Below are 23,306 nucleotides of genomic sequence, written 5' to 3' on the forward strand. Positions count from 1 at the left end.
GAGCTCCTGGAGAGAGGTCTGGCTGAAGGCAGGAGCTCCTTGCATGGCTACTGTCTGGTAGTCCCTCCCTGAAGGAAGGGAGGGCCTGATGCTGACCCATCGTTGAGGGGTGTTTCTCTACATTAGCCTGTGAACTTGGCTCGTGGTCACAGCCCGGCAAGAGCTCTCTGAAGGAAGAGCACTTTCCTGCAACTGTGGGATAACTTATGAGGTTGACATCCCGTTTTCTGTTCACTGACAACCCCAGAAGGGGCAGATGCTCTCTTCTGACGGGGACTGGTGTGGGGAAACACCTGGATCTTGCAGAGCCAAGGCCCAGGGGAATGCTGAGGCTCAGTCCAGGGCTTAGGGGGTGCCTGGAGGCAGGAGCCCTGGTGACACCCCTGAATGAATAATTGTAAGATGTTTAAATATCCAGTTTAAATATTGTAAGAAGTTTAAATATTTCAGGCGGAGATAGGCAGCAGCAGCTATGGCTGGGGTAGGAGGCTTTGGAAGCACTCAGAGGCCAAGCTGTGCCGCAGGCTAATGAAGCAGTTGCTGACCTCCCCCTGCAAAGGCCCCCTTTAATCCCTTCCCTTATCAAGGAACAGGCTCCTTATCGACTCTATGCAGCAAGGTTAGTAAGGGGGGGGTGAGGAGACAAGCTCCTGGTACCTTCAAAACCCAAGCTTGAAATGCAACCAGTCCATATTGACTCTGCTATCTGCTTTATTACTTAGAGAGCTGGCAGCACCCCCTGCCTTGACACCCTTCCTACCCCTAACCGCACCCCCCAGCTGGCGCCTGGCGGAAAGGGATGATTGGACACAGGACGACAATCTCATTTGCATAGCAGGCTTCTCCCATGTGGTCCCTCTCTCCCCCCCCCGCTTTTGCACCCCCCCCCCGATCATACAAACTAGATATGAGCGAAGCAATTCCTTAACGTGGCAATGCAGCAACCTCTGGGGTGGAACATGGCACCACTACAGAAGAGTTTAGAACAGGAAGCGCAGAATACCATAGAGCTTCTAGTTAAGCAGGATGCTGAAGTTGATATTTGGCCAGAACACCGGAGCGATCCCCTCCACCAGATCTTGACTGGCTACAGCTGGTCTTAATTTAGGTCTGCAGTTCCTCCCAATCACAGCGGAGTGCCGCGATCCACGGTGCCAGGGTACTGGTTTGGACATCACTTCCTGAGTCAACACCATGTCTCGCAGCATCTCCCTGGGGTTGTCCTAAGAGGTTTCAGCATGCACACGAGGGCTACACAGCTCTCCGGTTTGTCTCCCCTTCCCTTCAGAAAGTGGAAGCTGGCTCCATTGACCCCAGATGGTCAGTTATGAAGCCAGTGGGGCATGAAATACGTTTATGGTGCAGAACTCCTCCTCAGTGGGTGGTGCATGGAGTTGTTCCTCCCTGATGATGGCGACTGACATTCCTAAAATCTTTTGCACCAAATATCCTACCGTCAGACTGATTTGATTGGCCAATGCCAGGCCAGCTTTGGAGCTCGTTTACCCCAGGGGAAGTCAGGAGTAACTCCCATTTCCCATAGGAGCAACTGTGTAACGGAGACCAGAATCTTGTGCTAAATGTGTGGCTCGCTTCATGCGCCATGGAAATGCAGCCACCTCCAGGGTGGAACACAGCAGCGGCTCACTAACACACGGGCGATAGTCTGGGACAGGATGTGGAAAAAGAATCCCATGTGTATTTGAAACTGCAGGGGGCATTTACAATTGACCCAGTCAGGTTGGTCTGTCACTGTCCTGGTAATAAGCTTAATTCAGGTGTTGGATTTGCAAAATGCTTGTTTTCTAAGCTATTTTGTCCCTATAATCCAACTCAGTGTTTTTACCTTGAGTTGCTCTGCTAGAAACCACAGCCCTCCTGCAGCGCTGTCAGAAAGTGTTATCAGTTACTTATTCGTCTACAGAGTGCCGTGTGCACCTATTGCACCACAAAAATAATTATTTCGTATGAGAAGAGACCCAGACAAGACTGCAAAGAGCACACAGCCTGCCAAGCAATCAGCGGATGAAATGTTCGTATTTATATTAATTCAACAGTGTCGCCATTAGCAATCAAATGCATTTCATATTTTAATACATATACATAATGAAACAATATTACTTGTCTTCCCATACCACATAGGAGCTGTTAGGGGGCTTATTCCTTCACCCACTTACTTCCCTGGTCCTTCTCGCATGAACAGAGAGCAACAATACCCGAAGTCCAAAGGTGCAAACAATTCTATGTTTATTGGGGTGAACTTCCAGCAAGCATGATTCCAGTTTCCTTCCTTAGTATCCTCCTTCCCAGCTCTGACACCACAGAGCCTTACACCTGTGTCCCTGTTCCCATTCCTGCCCTTAGCCAAACATGATTCCAACTTCCTTACTCCCATTCCCTGTTCCCATTTCCCCCTTTAGCAAAACATGATTCCAATTTTCTTACCCCCATTCCCTGTTCCCATCTCACACACCCACATGCCCACCCCCACCCACACCCAGTCACTTCCTCATTGACTACAGATTATATAGTAAAACTTGAGTTCTGCTTAGCTATACCTTAACCAATCATTTTCCTGAAATTTAACTAACCAATCCTAACATAGTGTAACATGATTATGTAACCAATTATATCCCACCACCTTAATTAGTTTACACCCAGCAAAATTAATTATACAGCAGACAGGAACAATCACAGAACCAGACAGAGATTATACAGACAAACAATAGCAAAGTGGGAACTATAATGACAAAACAATACAGAAGTGAGGATTTCACATCCCAGCTATTGATAAGTGAGTTCTTGTCAGACAGGATGCTATCAAACTAAGTTTCCTTTTACATTTTCTAGGCACTTCCCTTTCTCTGGAGGTGATAGGAATACAATCCTGTCCTGATAGTGCCTAACAGCCCAATAGCACCTTATTTCAATGTGACTAGTTTGGAATGTGAGGAGGTGACCGGTCGCTTCCCAGCTTATGGCTGCCTCTGCTGCTTAGCCAAAGGCCTGAGCCTAAGCACAGGGCCTCAGACTGTCACAGTAAGAGAAGGCCCTTACACTAGCAGACAGTGATTTTGATTCTTTCTTTTATACCTCTATCACTAGCCAAGTGATAAGAATACACCTAAATTCTTAGAGTACAGGCCTTTACAGACAGGCCTGAATATCTATATCCTAACAGGAGCCCTATTGAGAGACCAGGACCCCACTGTGCCAGGCACTGTACAGAACAAAAAGACTGTCTGCGCCCCAATGAGCTAACAATCTCAGCAAAAGTCAGACAACAGGCGGAGACAGACGGAGGAGTGGCAGGAAACAATGGGACAGTATTGGTCAGTTGGACAGGCAGCTGTCTCAACACACCAGCAGCCCACCTGTTGTCAAGTGTGACCAATTGTTGGCACAGCACTGTGCCAGGCCTTTTCCCTTTTTAACCGCTTAGACGCAAGATTTAGCATTCAGACCCCAGTCTTCCCTCCTGGAATCTCTTTATTAGCATATAATTTACAGTCCAGCTCAAACAAGAGTCGGGCAACCCTTCTCAGAGCCCACAAGTCCTTTGGTCCTGGCCCTTCACAGTCCTCTTCCCTTCAGTGTAGGGCATCTTTTTGTCCCCTTGTATCAGAGATCAGACCATAGTCCCTCCTTTAGGACTCTGTTGTCCTCTACCTAGACTTCTTCTAGCTAAACCCTTTGTGGGTTCTATTCCCAGACCACCTCCATCTCCATAGCAAAACCCCTCAGCTTTGCTGTCACTCAAACTGAGCACTGTCCTCCAGCAGCCCTAGCTTTTGGTCACATCATCCTTCCCAATCAAAGGGCATTCTGTGCAGTTGGGGGCTGGGCTTGCACCCTCCCCACCAACTCCCCCAGGACCATATGCTCAAAACAGGGACACTGTCTGGTAGGGTAGCTCCAAAGTCTCACCTGCAAAGTGTCATGCTTTCTAAATATGCCTGCAGTTCTCTCCCTCTGCCGCGCATCTCCTGCAGTGCGTGTTCTCGGGAAAATCAGAGATTGTCGCCAAAGCTCATAAGCCAGCTTGCAATTTGAAATAAATCACCAAACATGCTGGCCGGGTAGACTGGCCTTCGTGAGCAGCCCTACGGCAATGAACCGAAATGCGCAGCCCTGCACTGACCAGCAACCCTACAATAACAATGCGCAACGGCCAGCCCAGTTTCTGAAAGCATCTTCACAATAACAAATCTGTGCGGGGCTGTATCCACGTAGGTAGGGGCAGGAGAAGAAAGCCCATTTCAATGAGGAGTGAGTTTTCTGTTTCCAGCTCCTACGAAGTTATTGCATATTAGAATGAAATGGGGAGGGGGAAAATCCCTTGAGAGCGATCTTATAAATACAGTGTATCCAGCTAAATAAGACGATGAGCCGATATCCTTCTGAAAGCAACCTGACTGTTTTTGCATTGCCGGGTTTTTAATAGCCATCATGATGTTTTTTATGTCCACACAAAAATGTTCCCACATTTTGTGTATTTCTGGAATGACTTACCAACGAGAGCATTTCATTTAGCCTAGCCTTGATTAACCGATTGCTTTTCTGCTGCTTGACTGGAACTGCCCCTACCCCTGAATTGGCGGCACTGTGGGTGCATTCTATCCCTGATGTACCGTGAGGATCTTGCAACACAGAAAATGCCCATACCTACAAACTCAATCCAGCTAATGTGCTCTGCCTGGATCAAGGGCCTCTTGGCTCTGTTTGAAGCATCTGCAGTGCAGCATGCATCTTTTCCCTGGACAATCCCTGCAAAACTTTACTGGCAGCAAAGGCCAGAAAGTTGCTGGATCATGGCAAATTTTATTCTCTGAAAACCCAGGGGTTGACTGAAAGATGCACACACCAGGGTAGCGTTGTGTGGGCTGAACTCTGCTGGCTCTTACTTCAAAACAAATCTGCAATTCGGCTGCCCCTGTTCTAGCCAGATCTGTGGAGGGATTAGGCTTCTTTAATGTTGCTAGCGTTAGCTAATCCCTAGCACATTTCAATTCCCACTCGGACTTTGAAAGAGGGAATGTACCCCAGGAAATCTTCCCATGCCGTGGTAGGAACGGAACTGGCCACTGGATGGCACTCCTTCTCCATGTGTGATCAACTGCAGGGGTGGATTATCCAGCAGTAAAACATCAGTGATCAAAGACATTGGCAAAAAGAAAAGGAGTATTTGTGGCACCTTAGAAACTAACCAATTTATTTGAGCATAAGCTTTCGTGAGCTACAGCTCACTTCACTAGTGAGCTGTAGCTCACGAAAGCTTATGCTCAAATAAATTGGTTAGTCTCTAAGGTGCCACAAGTACTCCTTTTCTTTTTGTGAATACAGACTAACACGGCTGTTACTCTGAAACAAAGACATAGGATGGGCCTCCCCATTCTTCCATCAAAGGCAATGGCAGTTTTGCCATTGACTGCAGTGAGAGAAGGACTGGACTGGGTAAAATATATTCCAGGTGATTTGATTTCTAGATCACAGAGATGGGGTGATGGGTAGATCTGGTGGAGGGTTAGCGTAGGATCTGAGCCTGACTCAAGACTGGGATTTGGCTTCAGATTCATTAGGCACTAAACTCTCACAGGCTGATCTCCCCAGATTCCAGCCCAGACTCTCATGAGTTCAGTCCGCTGCCATCCTGCATTGACATCTGATGTCAGCAGTGGTTCTTGCATGATTTTGTCCATACCTCAATAGGAATGAGGCAACTAGGCCCCTTCTGATTTAGGATTCAACCCACACCAAAGCCATAGGGGCAGCTTCAGGTGCAGAAATCCAATTATGACCCCTCTCACCTTTGAAATCTGAAGAGGTTTGGTGTGAAATCCAGATCCCACTGACGCCAACAAGAGTTTCGCCATTAACTTCAATGAGCCAGGATTCCATCCTAAGACTTTAGGGTCCAGGTTTGGCCCAATTGTCCTAGGAATCAGTTTGGTCCTGGATTTTGATGGGCCTTTCCCAGGTGTGGACTTAATGAGGCTCTTGCTGAAGCCTGTCTGGTCCGCTTCTTTTGTCACATATCGGAAAATTAGCATTAGGTATTCCAATGACAATCTTAACGCTAACCCTGGTTTTTCCTCATGTAAGACAGTTGCTCAGCAGTGTGCATCATAACCCTGACGTGGAGTGGGAAGTCATTTTTCCCCAGTTGATTAATAGTGGGTTATTTTACTTCTGATATGCTTAGAATAATATTCTATTCAGCAGATGAGCTGTAGGAAGAGATTTGTGTCTTAGTTCCACATCAGTGTTAGACACAAGAAGACATTCTCCATGCAATGTCAATAATTTGATCATTTAACTGTTAGTTGCCTTCTCGTAGAAGTTGTGTACAATGAATCTTGAAAGGCGTTATTGATGTTATTCGGGGTATCCCAGTTACAGTGACTGAAGATACATACGTGTTTGATGTGTTGAAACAAGCATTCAGTCTATTTTAATTGTCTCTCTTGAACTCAGAAAGGGAAGGGATCAGTGTTAAGGTTGCTATGGGCAAGTGTAAAGATATTTTCAACATTTCTCTGAGCAGAGACGACCTGTCCCTGCTGACAGTGGTCGGGCAGAGTGAGGGCAGTGGCTGGAGCCCCAGGCCCTTTAAATTGCCTCCAGAGCCCCGCTGCTGGAGCCCTGGGGTAGCGGCTGCAGGGCTCCGACGGCTATTTAAAGGACTGGGGTGGTAGAAGCAGGGGAGCCCCGGGCCCTTTAAATAGCCCCCAGAGCCCTGGGATAGCGGGGGCTCCAGGGGCTATTTAAAGGGCTGAGGCTCCAGCTGCCTTGGCCGCCCCGGTCCTTTAAATAGCTGCCGGAGCCCCGTCGCTTCCCCGGGGCTCCGGCAGCTATTTAAAGGACCGGGGCAGTAGAAGAGGGGAGCCCCGGGCCCTTTAAATAGCCCCCAGAGCCCCGGACTGCTGCTGCTACCCCGGTGCGGGAGGGCACTTACCTTACAGGGTGGGCTGGGGCTGGGTCTGACCCCCTCAACCCCGCCCCTTCTGCCCTAGGCCCCGCCCCTTCTGGGGGCCAGAGCTGGCCCCAGAGTACCGGTAAGTCACTGGACTTACTTTCACCCCTGGTTCTACCTGGCATTTAATCTCCGCTCGCTGGGAGCAGTACATGCTGTGCATGAGGCAATCGTGATGGTGAAAATAAATGGGAAAAGGGCTCTTACTTAAGGACAGGAAATAGAAGACAGATTAGAAATTCTTTTCCAGAGCTGACAAGTGAGTAAATCATGATGGTTTATTTTGATATAACTGACATTTTTCATAAAGACTTTCTTCCAGGAGCCCGAGCTATCCGTCAGCCAGCTAACTGTGCAGTGGTTGCGACTCGTTTGAAGCACAAATCTGTTAACCTGAAAAACAAGAGAGACGTCAATATTTGCAAAGCACAGGGGGCCCAATTCTGATCTCGTGCTAGATTTGCATTAGTGGAACATCAGAGGAGCTGCTCATGGTGTATCCTGGCCTAGGATAATAATCTGGTAGGATCAAGGAATCGGCCTCACCGCTGCCTCGTGTGATCATTTACACTCATCCAAGGTGACTGCAGAGTGCATGGGAAACGCAGCTGTGATAATAACAATGGTTTGTGGATGTCAGTGAATGGAGGACTCTGATAGGGCAGCATTTCTCACCCACCTTGCACTGGTCTCACTGACTACAGGTGCAACTGTCAGGGTGCTCTTAGATGGGTCAGCTCTGCTGGGATCAAACCCAGGCTTCTGGATCTAAAAGCACAAGACTCTAATATTTGAGCTAACTGACCACCTCGCTTAGCTTACAGAATGCAAGAGACTCATAAACCCCTAGTTATGGCCTAGCCACTGGAGGGGGACAAAGAGAGATGCTGTGTTAGCATGGGTCACACAAGGCAGCAGAGAATCAAACCCAGGGAATTTAAGAATGGGAAAAAAAATCATCCATCTCTTTCCCCAGGAGAGACCTCTGCAGGATTGTGAAGATTGTGAGGGTGGTGAAGGACTGGAATGCGTTCCCTAGGGAGGTGGTGGAATCTCCATCCTTAGAGGTTTTTAAAGTCAGGCTTGACAAAGCCCTGGCTGGGATGATTTAGTTGGGGTTGGTCCTGCTTTGAGCAGGGGGTTGGACTAGATGACCTCCTGAGGTCCCTTCCAACCCTGATCTTCTATGATTCTATGATTGTTCCCGCCAGTGCAATTTTTTTAAGTGTCCCCCATTGCGAGGCTTCCACAGCTTCCCATGGTCCAACAGACTCCTCAGTGTTGCAGTGCACTGGGGCAGCCCAGAGCCTCTAGCTCTGTTGCCCTGAGTTAGAGCCACAGCTGAGAAATTACAGTCCCTTCCCATCAAATTCCCCCTCCTGCTGGTGTTGCCTAGAGAAGACAGCCCATTCCAGCTCAGAGCAGCAAGTGACACCTTTCAGCCATTTGAAGAGCCCGCTCCCTTGCTGTCTGCCAGTGGCTGACAATATTTAACAGTGGGGAGTGGAGATTTCCTGGTAGGCTGTTGTTTAGCGGGTGCTGACATTCTCCTGACACTACCCAGCAATGGCTGTGTTTAAGAAAGGCAAGTGAGAGCGAGCGCGCTCCTGGGCAGATCTGCACACCAGGTTATTCTTTATCATGTCGCTCTCCCGCCCATTCACTCTAGGGCCAATCCTGCCCTGAAAAGCAATGTGTGGCTCTTGTCGACGTCCCTCATCCAACGGGATCCACATCAGAGGGCAGCGTTTGAACCTGCATGTTTTAAAAGATCCCATAACCTCAGTTACACAAAAGCTTCCGGCAGCAGACTACCAAGGAGTCGCTGTGGGATCAGCCCTATATTATATGCCCTTTGAAAAGCCTGTGATTATGTAAATAGCACCAGAAAAATCATTTACATGTGAGACCACAAGGGCTTGGAGACATTTTTCATTTAGAAAAAGAAAACCATAAAACCCCCTCAGAGGAAATTAAACCTGGAAAATAAAAGCCAAACATCTGTAAATTCTGCAGTTCAGACATTTATTATTATTATTATATTATTTGCCGCAAAAAGCAGAGTATTCGTGGTACTATTCCCTTTTTTCCCTCTGCAATGTACAAGAAGGTCAGTGGGCAGAGGTGCAACTGGAGAGACAGATTTGAAACAGAGAGGACTCAACATTATAGAAAGGAAGGAAATTTCCTTCTATACCAGTTCCTAACCTTGGAGACTTGTCTCTTGCACGCTCTTAGTTACATGAGTAATTCTCACTCATGTGACTAGCCTGTGTGAAGACAGTAAGACTCAGTGGTCCACCAAGACCAATATCCTCTCTCAATACCAGATGCTTCAGAGGAGGATGCAAGAAACCTGCAGCAAGCAGTTATGAGATAACCTATCTAAGGTTCCGCCTGACCCCCATCGGTTAGAGGTTGACTTAAGCCCTGAAGCATGCAGGTTTGCTCCTAAAATTTGTGGGTTTTTTTGTTTATGTCAGTCATTCCTCATATAACACCTGCATCTCCATGGATACCAGTGGAGACCGGAAGGTTAAGAAGTGTCCAGATTGTTGCCTAGGGACAGGGCTCTTCTCTATCTATGAACTCATGTCATGTTATTGGTTTCCTTAGGGTTTCTTGTACTTAGCCAAAGTGCAAAAGGCAGTGGGAAGAGACTCACATAATGCTTTCTGTCTAGTGGCAGCTTGGTTAATTAGTCAAACTAATGAGACTAGGGGAGTGGAGAAAGGTCAATGGGAACTACAATTTCAGCACAGAGCCAGGGAGGGATGATTAAAACTATGAGCTCAGTGAAGGGGTCAGACCCAGGAAGGTAATAAGAAAGCAGAAAGTGAACCCTACATGGACAATTAAGTCCCAGAATGAAGAACTCCTTAAGAACTGGCCTGTCAAACAAACCCTTCTGTGATTTCTTTCCTTGTCTGAATGCCTGGAGGAGTTAATGGCTTCATGCCATGCAGCTTGGTTAGCACTTGGATGGCAGAGTCTGAACCAATATGGAAGCACTAAGGTGTTTTCCAGTGGGATGTACAACTGAGCTCTCTGTGGTTTGCAATCATTAAAAATCTTCTGGCACTTTTGGAAAGATTAGGGCTGGCTCAGTTCCAATTAGCATCATCAAATCCTGCCTACTTTCAAAGTATTAATGGATTATTCACTTACACCCTATGCTAAGGTGCAGCTTTGCACTGATAAATGACAGTAATCCACCCCAGAGCCAGCTGCATTTCCATGGAGGGGGAAGTGATTGCTCCAGTCATCTTGTTAAGTACTCTGGGTTCCTTCTGGAGAAATTATGCTGTACAAATACAACTTATTGTCATCACTGTCCTTTAAACTCACCCTTTAAGTGTTTCTAGCATGTCGCAACAGAGGAAGCGTTGGGACCTGCAAAGAGAGGGACATGGGATCACTTCCACCGTCTGATTCCTGAGGTCAGGGATGTCCGATGCTGGGCAATTAAATTACAGGAGAAATATCGAGATCTCCCTTCTTGTCACCATCATTTTCAGAAGCAGTGGTAATGGCAGTGATTTTGTCTGGGATTATGTCTTTGTGCGTTCGTAGGCATTACTGGAAAACTACCCAAAAGAAGAGTGGATTTTGGAATTAATGGTATCCACCAAGATCTGCAATGTAAGAACTAGCCCCATGAGTCATCAATTCATCCCAGCGATTAAAGGAGCTAAAGATGGCTAGCTCATAGACATGGACTAAGGAGGAGACGCTAACCATCCAAAAGCATTTGAAAGGCATAAAAGATGGGCGTGTTTACTGAGTCACATGCTATAAAGGTAATGGGTACGTTTCTAACTGTAAAAAATGTTTGCTCTGAAACTGTGAACCTGTCAGGAGGGATCGTCCCCTGCTCATCCAAGAGGGCTATCAGAATGAAATGGGTCCCGGTGGGACATCACAATCCAAAGACTTTGTTAATAGCCATGTGCAAAAGGGCTCAAACCATCAGCTTGAATTCTGGAATAAGGAAATAAAGATAGCTGGCAAGAAAACGTTTAATCTCTTTTGCTGTTTGGACTCTCACAGGGCCGGAGTGAGGGAACTAAAGCAGAGATCCCTAGGGGCAACATGGGTTAGCCCTAAAAGCCGTTCGGTGCTGACAGACTGCTACAACCCTGACACCTGTTGGAACCATAGACTGTAACTCATTTGTGTGTATATGTTGCCTACTTTAAGCTGTAACTAGCTCTCTCATCTCTTTAGCCTAGTTCATAAATCTTTAGTTACTTTATTACAGGATTGGCTACCGGTGTTGTCTTTTGTGTGAGATCTGCAGTATGAATTGACCTGGGGTAAGTGATGGGTCCCTTGGGATTGGAAGCAACCTGAATCTTTGTGATCTTTGGTGTATAGCAACCACTATCACTAAGTCCAGCTTGCCTGGGTGGCCCAAGGGACTATCTGTGACCCCATGGTAAGAATGGACTAGTGCCTCCGGAGTTAACACTTGCTGCATGGTTGGTGAAATCTAATCATGGAACACAGTCTGCCCTGAGGTTGGCGCTCACAGTCACGAGCCACTCCAGACGGCGTGACAGGGCTCTCGCTAGGATCAGTGGCAACCTTTGGCAACTCTCCTTTTGGCCCCAGGAGGCAGAGGCAGGGCATTTCAGCAGCAGCTCGTCATCCTGCAAACTAGATCGTGCAGCCTGTCTGCAGACATGGAGCAATGGAGACTGCAGTGGGCCCAGAACTTCCACATGCCGCGTCCCTGGAGCTGAGTGAGGAGACTGTCCAGCCCTCCAGTGCCCGAACACCCAGATGAGGGAGGCCATGCCACTCCGGAGGCAGGCAGCTATTCCCACCTGGAAGCTGGCTACCCTTGATTGTTATAGCTTGGGGCTAACCAGTTTGGAGTTGACAATAGGGTGACCTCCCATCCCTAATTGGGCAGGACAGTCCTGAAATGTACATTTCAAGTTCCGGGCTGAATGACTCCGGGACACCATTTGTTCCGGATTCCTTGCGGTGCGGCTCCAGGCCTGCCTGAGGCTCAGGGGCCGTGCCAGCCTCTTTCTGGCATGGGGGCTGAGGTGGGCCTTAGCCCCTCCTCTCACCATGAGGCTCCGCCCTCTGCTCCTCCTCTTTTCCCTGAGGCCCAGCCCCTGGCCAGGGTGGAAGCCAGAGCCGGGCTGTAGTCTGAGCCGCCCATGCAACCCTGGAGTCCCGGACCCTTCCCTTGCCCTAGGTGGCTTGCCCCAGCGGGTGGGCCCCCCACCCAAGGCAGGTGGAGGGGTCAGGGGCTCCCCACAGTGGCCCAGGATCCCTGGATGTCTCTGACCACTGCCCAGCTCTGGCTTCTGGCCTGGCCAGGGGGCGTGGCCTCAGGGCGAAGACGAGGAGCATGGGGCGGGGCCATGAAGGGGGTGGGGCTCCTGCATGTGTCCTGTGCTGGGCCCAGCAGTGGCACGGATGTGCCCAATGCCTGCAAACTGGAAAGGCCATGTCTTGCTCATTACACAGCACAGAGGGAGTGTAAAGGCTCCAGTGTGGTGCTGCTGGAGGGCCCCACCTTAATTTCCCCAAATGGAACAGCAAAAGATTCAGTTTAATAGCCCAAGGCCAGGGGAGGCCAATACACATGTGCCAGATGCCATTTTCCCTTGTAATGAAGTTTCATGTCAGGGATCCTTACAACAAACAGTTCTTCAGGCCCGGGGTTCCCCAACTTACCGTCCCCAACCACGTCCCTGAGTCAGGTTCAGCTTGTCTCCAGATGTCAGGGAGAGCAGCTGCATCCCCCTGCCTTTACTCCTCTCTCCTTCGCTCCCGTGCTCTGCCTTCTGTTCCTAATGATATGGCTCAGGCCCCCCTCCCCACCCATGTAGGGCAGAGACTCCTTGGTTATCCCCAGGCTGCCGGCGCCAGACTGTCCCTTAAAGGGGTAAATGGGAGCTTCTTGGCAAAGAACAACAGCAGTGCCCACTAGTTCAGGAAAGGAAGTGAAGAAGTCTGAGATCACTGAAATTTCAGGGAAACATTTAGGTAGAATGGAGCTACACAAACTATAGCTTTGGCCAGCAGACCATAGCAAACGCCCCTTTTCTTGCAAAATGGACCCTTGCTGACCACCAACGGCAAGTCTCTTGCTGGTTATGTTTTCCAGGCTAGAGATGTTAGCTTCTGAGTAAACTGCACTGCGAGATGATTGCATTCTGCCAATTTAAAATTCACCAGTGGAGCTTCAGTTGGATGTGGTATTCGTCACTTTCTGGCCTACGCTGTAATGTAATAGGGCTGTCAGTTGTGAAATAGTTACTGTGTCCCTCCCCAGAGCTGACTGCATTTCCATGGTGGGTGACATAAAAATAAATATTAATAATAATGCTTGTTATTATTTTTAAGTGCTGCCACCACAGATAGGAGAAATTGCAGTCTAAAAGATAACAAGCCCCACTATGAGATCCAGAGGAAGGACTTACTGTCGAGGGAATTGTCTACATTTCCCATTTGTGGGTCCTGCAGCATAAGTGGATGTCAGGGGGCTTAGATCTTGGAAGAAATTATCCATGAATTATCTGGAACTTCCCTGTCTGGATGGTGGTATCTAAATGTAAGATAGCCAGTACCTCTGGAGCATCTTCCATCCAGGGATCTCAAAGTGTTTGTCATAGAATCATAGAATATCAGGGTTGGAAGAGACCTCAGGAGGTCATCTAGTCCAACCTCTGCTCAAAGCAGGACCAATCCCCCACTAAATTATCCCAGCCAGGGCTTTGTCAAACCTGACCTTAAAAACCTCTAAGGAAGGAGATTCACCACCTCCCTAGGTAACCCATTCCAGTGCTTGACCACCCTCCAGAGAAAAAGTTTTTCCTAATATCCAAATGGTAATGGTAATGAATCAAGCCTTGCAATATCTCTGCGAGATGTGTCAGTAATATAATCCCCACTTTACTGATGGGAAACTGAGTCACAGAATGAATAAGTGAATTGCCCAAGGTTCTATCTATCTATCTATCTGTCTATCTATCTAACAGGTAATTGGGGAAACTAAGAGATGGATTCTTACCGACATAGAAGTAAATCAACCAACACCCCAGACAATCAGAGCTTCTAGCCCTTCTGAGAGATAATCGAGGTAAAATAAGTGAAATTAGGATATCTGACAGTCTTGACAGAAGAGGGGCAGGAATGTAGAATGGAATTGACTGTCAACTGCGGTGACCCCGTGGGTGTAGAACAACCTTGTGCTGGACCCACTCCCGACCCACTCCACTCAATGATATTAATTCAGTGCTAATGGGATGATTCATTTCTCTACTCAGGGCCTCCTGGAAAATGAACAGCAAACCAAAACTGAACAAGCGTAAGTCCATGTCAGCCTTAAGTGGTGCTGAGCTGGCATATAAATGAGTCACTAAAAATCAACAGAAAATTACAGCCTGGAATATGAATCACTCGCTGCTTCCATAAACATATGCTGGGGCTAAGTGGAAAGTTAGGAGAACTTGCTTTCGTTGAATGATTTCCGGGGAAAGCAAATGTTCTAGAAGTAGGTGATTGGCAAAGCCTGTGTTCCTTGTTCTGTTTTGCTGATCTGGATAGGGGGGAGGGATAGCTCAGTGGTTTGAGCATTGGCCTGCTAAATCCAAGGTTGTGAGTTCAATCCTTGAGGGGGCCATTTAGGGATCTGGGACAAAAATTGTGGATTGGTCCTGCTTCGAGCAGGGGGTTGGACTAGATGACCTCCTGAGGTCCCTTCCAACCCTGATATCCTATAATCCTATGATCTACATGTCCTGGGAATAAAATATGGGACAACCCACCTGCATTTGTTCCGGGGACAGATCCTCCACTGGGGAAGTAATTGGCGTTAGGCTGATTTGCACCACAGTGTCTTTCAGATGAACTGCATTCCTTCAAATGCTTGGCAAGGGTCCAATGGCTTAACTGGTCCTTTGGTGGTTAATTTAAGTGGCACAGTAGGTCTTTGTTTCCTATATTGGCTTCAGCATTGCAGCGTCAGGGCTTCTGGTGCTGCACATTACATTCCCTGACCGGGAACCATTTTAAAACTGGACTTTAATTAACGTTAGTTATCCCAAATCAAACAAACACAGTTTGCCCAGGTCTCATTGCAGCTGAGTCCTTGCAGAGCACACCAAACACTGCTGCAGCCACCCCTTGTGCCCTTTGACTTCTTCAGCCAAGCTCCAGTCCCTCAAGGGCCATAAAGAAAGTGAATAAGAAAGTGTTATTTACTCCTTCACATAACACAAGAATTAGGGGTCACACAATGAAATTAACAAGCAGCAGGTTTAAAACGAACAAAAGGAAGTATTTCTTCACACAACGCACAGTCAACCTGTGGAACTCCTTGCCAGAGGATGTTGTGAAGGCCAAAACTATAATGGGGTTCAAAAAATAGATAAGTTCATGAAGGATAGCTCCACCAATGGCTGTTAGCCAATATGGTTAGGGATGCAATCTCATGCTTTGAGTATCCCTAGGCTCTGATTGGCAGAAGCTGGGAGTGGACAACAAGGGATGGATCATTCAATGATTCCCCTGCTCTGTTCATTCCCTCTGAAGCCCCTGGCATTGGCCACTGTCAGAAGACAAGATACTGAGCTAGATGGCCCATTGGTCTGACCCAGTATGTCCTTTCTTAGCACTGTAACCCTGAGGTGCGGTAGGTAAGTGATGAAGGTGCTTGTTTACCATCCTGAAGATCGTGGGACTGAGTCATGCTTGAACTCCCCCTGAAAGGCTCCCTCCAGTTCACCCAACTGCAAACTGGGTACCTGAGCCATCGGGTTAGGGCAGTCAAAGCTGGTTGGATGTGGTGCTGCCTGCATTGCTCCCCAGGCTATGAAACTCATGAGCCTTAACCATGTTAGCCTGCCGAGCCCTTGGCGGGTACAGGGGGAGCCTTGACTTCGATAAGTGCTACCCCCTGCTAGAGGAGCTGTCCTTTGTGTGAGGTATTATATAGAGATGGGGCGTGGGAATGCCGTGCATTTGCAAGGAACATTTTCAAATGAGAGGGGAAATGTTCATGTCATTCAAAATTGTTTGCAGGTTTTTTGGGGGGGAGGGGCGGGGGGGAGTCTGAGGAAAGAAAAAACATTTGGTTTTCATCCTCACCCCCGTTCTTCCCATTTTGTCCCCGCTTGAAAAGAAGGAGAGGGAAAGAAGCAGAGAAGGGGGGGCGGGGAGAGCACACAAAAAAGAGACATTGACGTTTTATTACAGAAATTGCCATTTTGGTGGGAAAAATGTTTTGATGCAAAAATCCTGACTGGTTTTATTATGAAACCCAGGCCCCATCTGCTCATCTCTGGTAGCTGGCAAAGATCCCATGGTGCTGCGCGTAAAGGGGATCCCAGCCAATCATATGGACTCTCCATGTTTCCGTGGCTTTTCTAGGTTTTTCAGGCAAGCCCCAGTTTCCTATAGTAACAGGCTCAGATTTCACTGGTCTCATTTTTCTCGATATAGATATCAAGCAGTGTGGGGACAACCAGCAGTCGTAGTTCCCTGTCTCTTCTCTGTGGTGGGATCTCCTCAGGTGGGGATTCCAATTCTCCAAGGGTGGGAGAGGTGCACTGGATTGAGCAATCGGATGCCAGGGAGCAGGAATGAAGGAAGGAGCTAAGTGGATCTGAGCCCCTGCCACACCCAGCAGATGGTCCCCCACCCCAGGAAATGCCATTAAGGAAAGGGGCCTTGGAGCTACTAATTTCACTGGACTTTGCCCTACTGGAGGCCTTCTGCAGAGGAAAGGTCCCAGCAAGGCTGTCCCCAAGAGGAAAGAAGAGGAGTGTGCAGCCAGGGGCAGGGTGAGGGATGCTGAAATGCTGGCCATCTGTCACTTGCTCCAACACTGCGTGGTTATTGTCCTTGGGATACATTTCTTTGGGTATCAAAAAATGTTCTCATTTTAAAAAGTTCGGTCATCCAGTCAGGGAACAGAAACAATGCCATCTGACCAATAACAGGACGTAGGACTGAAAGGGACTCCCCTACCCCATCCCATGGTCATCAAGGCGCCCTGTCATATAAACCCAGCCATACATTTATCAATCTCCATCCGCAAACTAGTGAGGTTGTTTGCCTGCCTCCGCCCCCGGAGTACAACACACACGCTAAATAGCAAACACAGAGTAAACAGTTTGCGAGAAAACCCCCATTCCACAGGCTGAGAATTAGGTGAGGTTACTTATGAATAACAAGCAAATGCATTCCACGAGAAACAGGATCCTTAGCAGATGTGTATTATTTGTGCTACAGTAGAACTTCTTCTAATAGGACATCAATAACAATCAACTGTGAGTAATAATGATCAATAATTATCTAATAATAGCTCACGAGCCCCATTCAGGTGCTGTACAAGCACACAGGGAATCATGAGCCGCTAGCAACAATAGGGCCTAAATTCATAATGGATACCTTCTGAAGCAAGTAGTTTCACTGGATCCAGTGTCTAATGCCGAATGAACTTTTGATCCTGGAGCACAAGTACCCAGATCACCAAAACTGCCGCTGTCTGCCTTGGCTTCTTGGCATGTCCTCCCTTCAGCATGTGTGGCCTGGTGATGGGTGTTCCCCCAGCAGAGCACGCGTAGATTCAGGGCGCACAGAGGCTGAGACCGGCCTCAGAAGTGGTCCCTGCAGGCTAGAATTCCAACCCATTTAAAACATAAGGTTTTTGAAAGAAAATATGAGGGGCATCACCTATGTGTCTTCAGTCCAGACAAATCGCTCGAGCTGTGTCTCTTTCAGAAATAACTACCAACCCATGCTGGGCCTCCTGCTCCAACCCCCCCATGCCTCAGGGCCAAAGTCCTGTCCCAGAGTGGTGCTTGCATAGCGTTCTGCCACTCAGGGAGTCATCACTTGTGAGATGCAAACCTGGGTCCAAGATACCTTGTGGTGCTTAACGATCCCATGGCGCTTTCAACAAGATTCAGCACATCGGCCCAGCTGTCCTCGGCTACATTCTGATATGGCTAATTCCAGCCTGCCTATGTAAACTCTCCCTGAATTTTTTAACTGTGAGAGGGGTATTTTTACCCCTTCCTGTCCTAAATTGTTGTGTGGACTTGCTGTGAACTATAAGACAACTCCTGTGTTCTGCTCCAGAGGTGTTTGCATTGCAGTGACAGGTGAAGTGAACCCTACAGGTAATTCTGCAAAGGCCTTATATCAATCAATAAAGGTTATTATTCTTAGCATGTATTATTTATTTACCACGTGCAATGTGCTGTGTGCTGTACCAGACATTAATACAAAGTAAACCCATATGTTCAGAAGCTTTCGATCTAAGTGGGGAATTCACCCCTGCACAGGGGACCAGGAAAACTACTTCATTCCAAATTAAACTCTCTTTTGAAGGGCTAAGTTGTACATAGGTCTTGAACCTTCTGCATGGGGTGGATTTCACCCTAGAAGACATTTGGAAGAGGCTGTTTTTTGTTCTTGGTCCCCTCTCCTTTAGTGCCATGTTTGGTTACAATGGGCACTTGTTATGGGTTAGGGTCTGAGAGCATCCAGGAAGAAATGGATCTTCAATAGGGACTTGTCAAAACCTGTCAAGAGAGTCACCTGGCACCCTAGAAATGAACAAATGAAAGTCCATACCAGCATTCAGAGTAACAGCCGTGTTAGTCTGTATTCACAAAAAGAAAAGGAGTACTTGTGGCACCTTAGAGACTAACCAATTTATTTGAGCATGAGCTTTCGTGAGCTACAGCTCACTTCATCAGATGCATACTGTGGAAACTGCAGAAGACATTATATACACAGAGACCATGAAACAATACCTCCTCCCACCCCACTCTCCTGCTGGTAATAGCTTATCTAAAGTAATCACTCTCCTTACAATGTGTTTGATAATCAAGTTGGGCCATTTCCAGCACAAATCCAGGTTTTCTCACCCTCTGCCCCCCCACACACAAACTCACTCTCCTGCTGGTAATAGCCCATCCAAAGTGACCACTCCGTTTACAATGTGCATGATAATCCAGCATTGTTTTAAGTGCTGTTACATAGCACAAGGCCTGAAGGTGACACCGTGGTTGATATTGGTGGAAGCGAAGAGAGACCCAGTGAGAAACAAGATCCAAGTTGCGGGCTGAGAATGAGCTTTGCAGGGCCTTGGACAGGAGGTTGAGAAGTTTAAATTTGCTGCAATGGGCAAGATGGAGCCAGTGGAGAGATTTGAAGAGAGGAGTTACGTAATCGCATCATTGGGTGAGGAAGACAATGCTAGCAGCTACCTTCTGGATGGACTGGAGGGGAACAGACAGGGTGTCAATAACACTGATTCATTGATTCGGATTTATTTATTGATTCTAGTCTTACCACATGCTTAACACGAGCTGGAGAATTTCACCTAGTGATTCCTGCATCAATCCCATACCTTCTGGCTGAGATAGAGCAGATCTTTTAGAAAGACATCCAATCTGGATTCAAAGACTTCAAGAGATGGAGAGTCCACCATGACCCCAGATAAATTGTTCCAATAATTAATTTGTCTAGTATGTTGGTAATATGTCAGATGAACATAAGAACAACCATACTGGGTCAGACCAAAGGTCCATCTAGCCCACTACCCTGTCTTCTGACAGTGGCCAATGCCAGGTGCCCCAGAGGGAATGAACAGAACAGGTAATCATAAAGTGATCCGTCCCATCACCCATTCCCAGCTTCTGGCAAAGAGAGGCTAGGGACACCATCCCTGCCCATCCCGGCTAATAGCCATTGATGGACCTATCCTCCATAAACTTATCTAGTTCTTTTTTGAATCCTGTTATAGTCTTGGCCTTCACAACATCCTCTGGCAGGGAGTTCCACAGGTTGACTGTGTGTCATGTGAAGATGGGTGCAAATAACAGTGTTTCCACCACTATTTTACTTTTACCTTTCCTGCAATTCATGTTCATGCTCCTTACGTGGTCCTGAAATGCTGGCCAACCAGCCATTGCTCCAACAACCAGCAGGTTATTGTTGGTTTTTGTTTGTTTGTTTTATTTTTTCCGGATAGTTTCTTAAGCATCAAGTATGAGACCTGCTGTGGCAGCATCTAATGCAAGAAAGAGATATTTCATAGAATCATAGAAGATTAGGGTTGGAAGAGACCTCAGGAGGTCATCTAGTCCAACCCCTGCTCAAAGCAGGATCAACCCCAACTAAATCATCCCAGCCATGCTTTGTCAAGCCGGGCCTTAAAAACCTCTAAGGATGGAGATTCCACCACCTCCCTAGGGAACCCATTCCAGTGCTTCACCACCCTCCTAATGAAATAGTGTTTCCTAATATCCAACCTAGACCTCCCCCACTGCAACTTGAGACCATTGCTTCTTGTTCTATCATCTGCCACCACTGAGAACAGCCGAGCTCCATCCGCTTTGGAACCCCCCTTCAGGTAGTTGAAGGCTGCTATCAAATCTCCCCTCACTCTTCTCATCTGCAGACTAAATAACCCCAGTTCCCTCAGCTTCTCCTCGTAAGTCGTGTGCCCCAGACCCCTAAATGTTTTTGTTCCCCTCCGCTGGACTCTCTCCAATTTGTCCACATCCTTTCTGTAGTGGGGGGCCCAAAACTGGATGCAATACTCCAGATGTGGCCTCACCAGTGCCGAACAGAGGGGAATAATCACTTCCCTTGATCTGTTGGCAATGCTCCTACTAATGCAGCCCAATGTGCCATTAGCCTTCTTGGCAACAAGGGTACACTGCTGACTCGTATCCAGCTTCTTGTCCACTGTAATCCCCAGGTCCTTTTCTGCAGAACTGCTGCCTATCCAGTCAGTCCCCAGCCTGTAGCGGTGCATGGGATTCTTCCTTCCTACGTGCAGAATTCTGCACTTGTCCTTGTTGAACCTCATCAGATTTCTTTTGGCCCAGCTCCAGCTAATTTGTCTAGTCACTCTGGACCCTATCTACCTCTCCCCCCAGCTTAGTGTCATCTGTGAATTTGCTGAGGGTGCAATCCATCTCATCTTCCAGATCATTAATGAAGATGCTGAACAAAACTGGCCCCAGGACAGACCCCTGGAGCACTCTGCTTGACACCGGCTGCCAACTAGACATCAAACCATTGATCACTGCCCTTTGAGCCCAACAATCTAGCCAGCTTTCTATCCACCTTACAATCCACTCATCCAGCCCATACTTCTTTAACTTGCTGGCAAGAATACTGTGGGAGACCGTAACAAAAGCTTTGCTAAAGTCAAGATATATCATGTCCACTGCTTTCCTCATATCCACAGAGCCAGTTATCTCATCATAGAAGGCAATCAGGTTGGTGAGGCATGACTTACCATTGGTGAATCCATGTTGACTGTTCCTGATCACCTTCTTCTCCTCCAAGTGCTTCAGAATGAATTTCTTGAGGACCTGCTCCATCATTTTTCCAGGGACTGAGGTGAGGCTGACCGCTCTGTAGTGCCCCGGATTCTCCTTGCCTTTTCTAAAAATGGGCACTATATTTGTCTTTTTCCAATCATCCAGGATGTGCCCCAATCACCATGAGTTTTCAAAGATAATGGCCAATGGCTCTGCAATCACATCAACCAACTCCCTCAGCACCCTCGGATGCATTAGGTCCAGCTCCATGGACGTGTCCAGCTTTTCTAAATACTCCTTAACCTGTTCTTTCACCACTGAGGGCTGCTCACCTCCTCCTGATACTGTGCTGCCCAGTGCATCAGTCTGGGAGCTGACCTTGTCTGTGAAGACCGAGGCAAAAAAAGCATTGAGTACATCAGCTTTTTCCTCATCATTTGTCACTAGGTTGCCTCCCCCATTCTGTAAGGGTCCCACACTTTCCCTGACCTTCTTTTTGTCGCTAATAGGGCTGTCAATTATATTGATTTCTATTACAGCACAGAACACAAGGTGTACAGTGCTCACTATGTATTATTATTTTTATTACAAATATTTGCACTGTAAAAATGATAAACAAAAGGAATAGTATTTTTCAATTCTCCTCATACAAGTACTGTAGTTCAATCTCTTTATCCTGAAAGTGTAATTTACAAATGCAGATTTTTTTGTTACATAACTGCACTCAAAAGCAAAAGAATGTAAAATTTTAGAGCCTAAAAGTCTACGCAGTCCTATTTCTTGTTCAGCCAATCGCCAAGGCAAACAAGTTTGTTTACATTTATAGGAGATGCTGCTGCCTGCTTTTTGTCACCTGAAAGTGAGAACAGCTACTTTTGTAGCTGGCTTTGCAAGGTATTTACGTGCCAGATATGCTAAACATTCGTATGTCCCTTCATGCTTTGACCACCAATCCAGAGGACATGCTTTCATGCTGATGATGCTCGTTAAAAAATAATGTGTTAATTAAATTTGTGACTGAACTCCCTGAGGGACAAATGTATGTCTTTGTCTCTGTTTTACCGGCATTCTGCCATACATTTCATGTTATAGCAGTCTCGGATGATGACCCAGCACATGTCCATTTTAAGAACAGTTTCACTACAGATTTCACAAAACACAAAGAAGGTACCAATGTGAGATTTCTAAAAATAGCTACAGCACTCTACTCAAGATTTAAGAATCAGAAGTGCCTTCCAAAATCTAAGAGGGATGAGGTGTGAAGAATGCTTTCAGAAATCTTAAAAGAGCAACACTCAGATGCAAAAATTATAGAACCCGAAACATTAAAAAAGAAAATCAATCTTCTGCTGGTGGCATCTGACTCATGAAAATGAACATGTGTAGGTCCGCACTTCTTTGGGTCATTATCGAGCAGAACCCATCATCAGCATGGACGCATGTCCTCTGGAATGGTGGTTGAAGCATGAAGGGAGACATGAATCTTTAGTGCACCTGGCAAGTAAATATCTTGCGACGTCAGCTACAACAGTGCCATGCGAACGCCTGTTCTCACTTTCAGGTGACATTGTAAACAAGAAGTGGGCAGCATTATCTCCTACAAATTGTAACCAAACTTGGTTGTCTGAGCGATTGGCTGAAGTAGGACTGAGCGGACTTGTAGGCTCTAAAGTTTTACATTGTTTTATTTTGAATGCAGTTATTTTTTGTACATAATTCTACATTTGTAAATTCAACTTTCATGATAAAGAGATTGCACTACAGTACTTGTATGAGGTGAACTGAAAAATACTATTTCTTTTGTTTTTCAGTGTAAATATTTGTAATAAAAATAAATATAAGGTGAGCACTGTACAATTTGTATTCTGTGTTGTAATTGAAATCAATATATTAGAAAATGTAGAAAACACCCAAAAATATTTAAATAAATGGTATTCCATTAGTGTTTAACAATGCGATTAATTGCGCGATTTTTCATGATTTTTTTTTTTAATTGCGCGATGAAGCGCGATTAA

Source organism: Lepidochelys kempii, chromosome 2 (assembly GCF_965140285.1).
Source record: "Lepidochelys kempii isolate rLepKem1 chromosome 2, rLepKem1.hap1, whole genome shotgun sequence".
NCBI classification, from domain to species: domain Eukaryota; kingdom Metazoa; phylum Chordata; order Testudines; family Cheloniidae; genus Lepidochelys; species Lepidochelys kempii.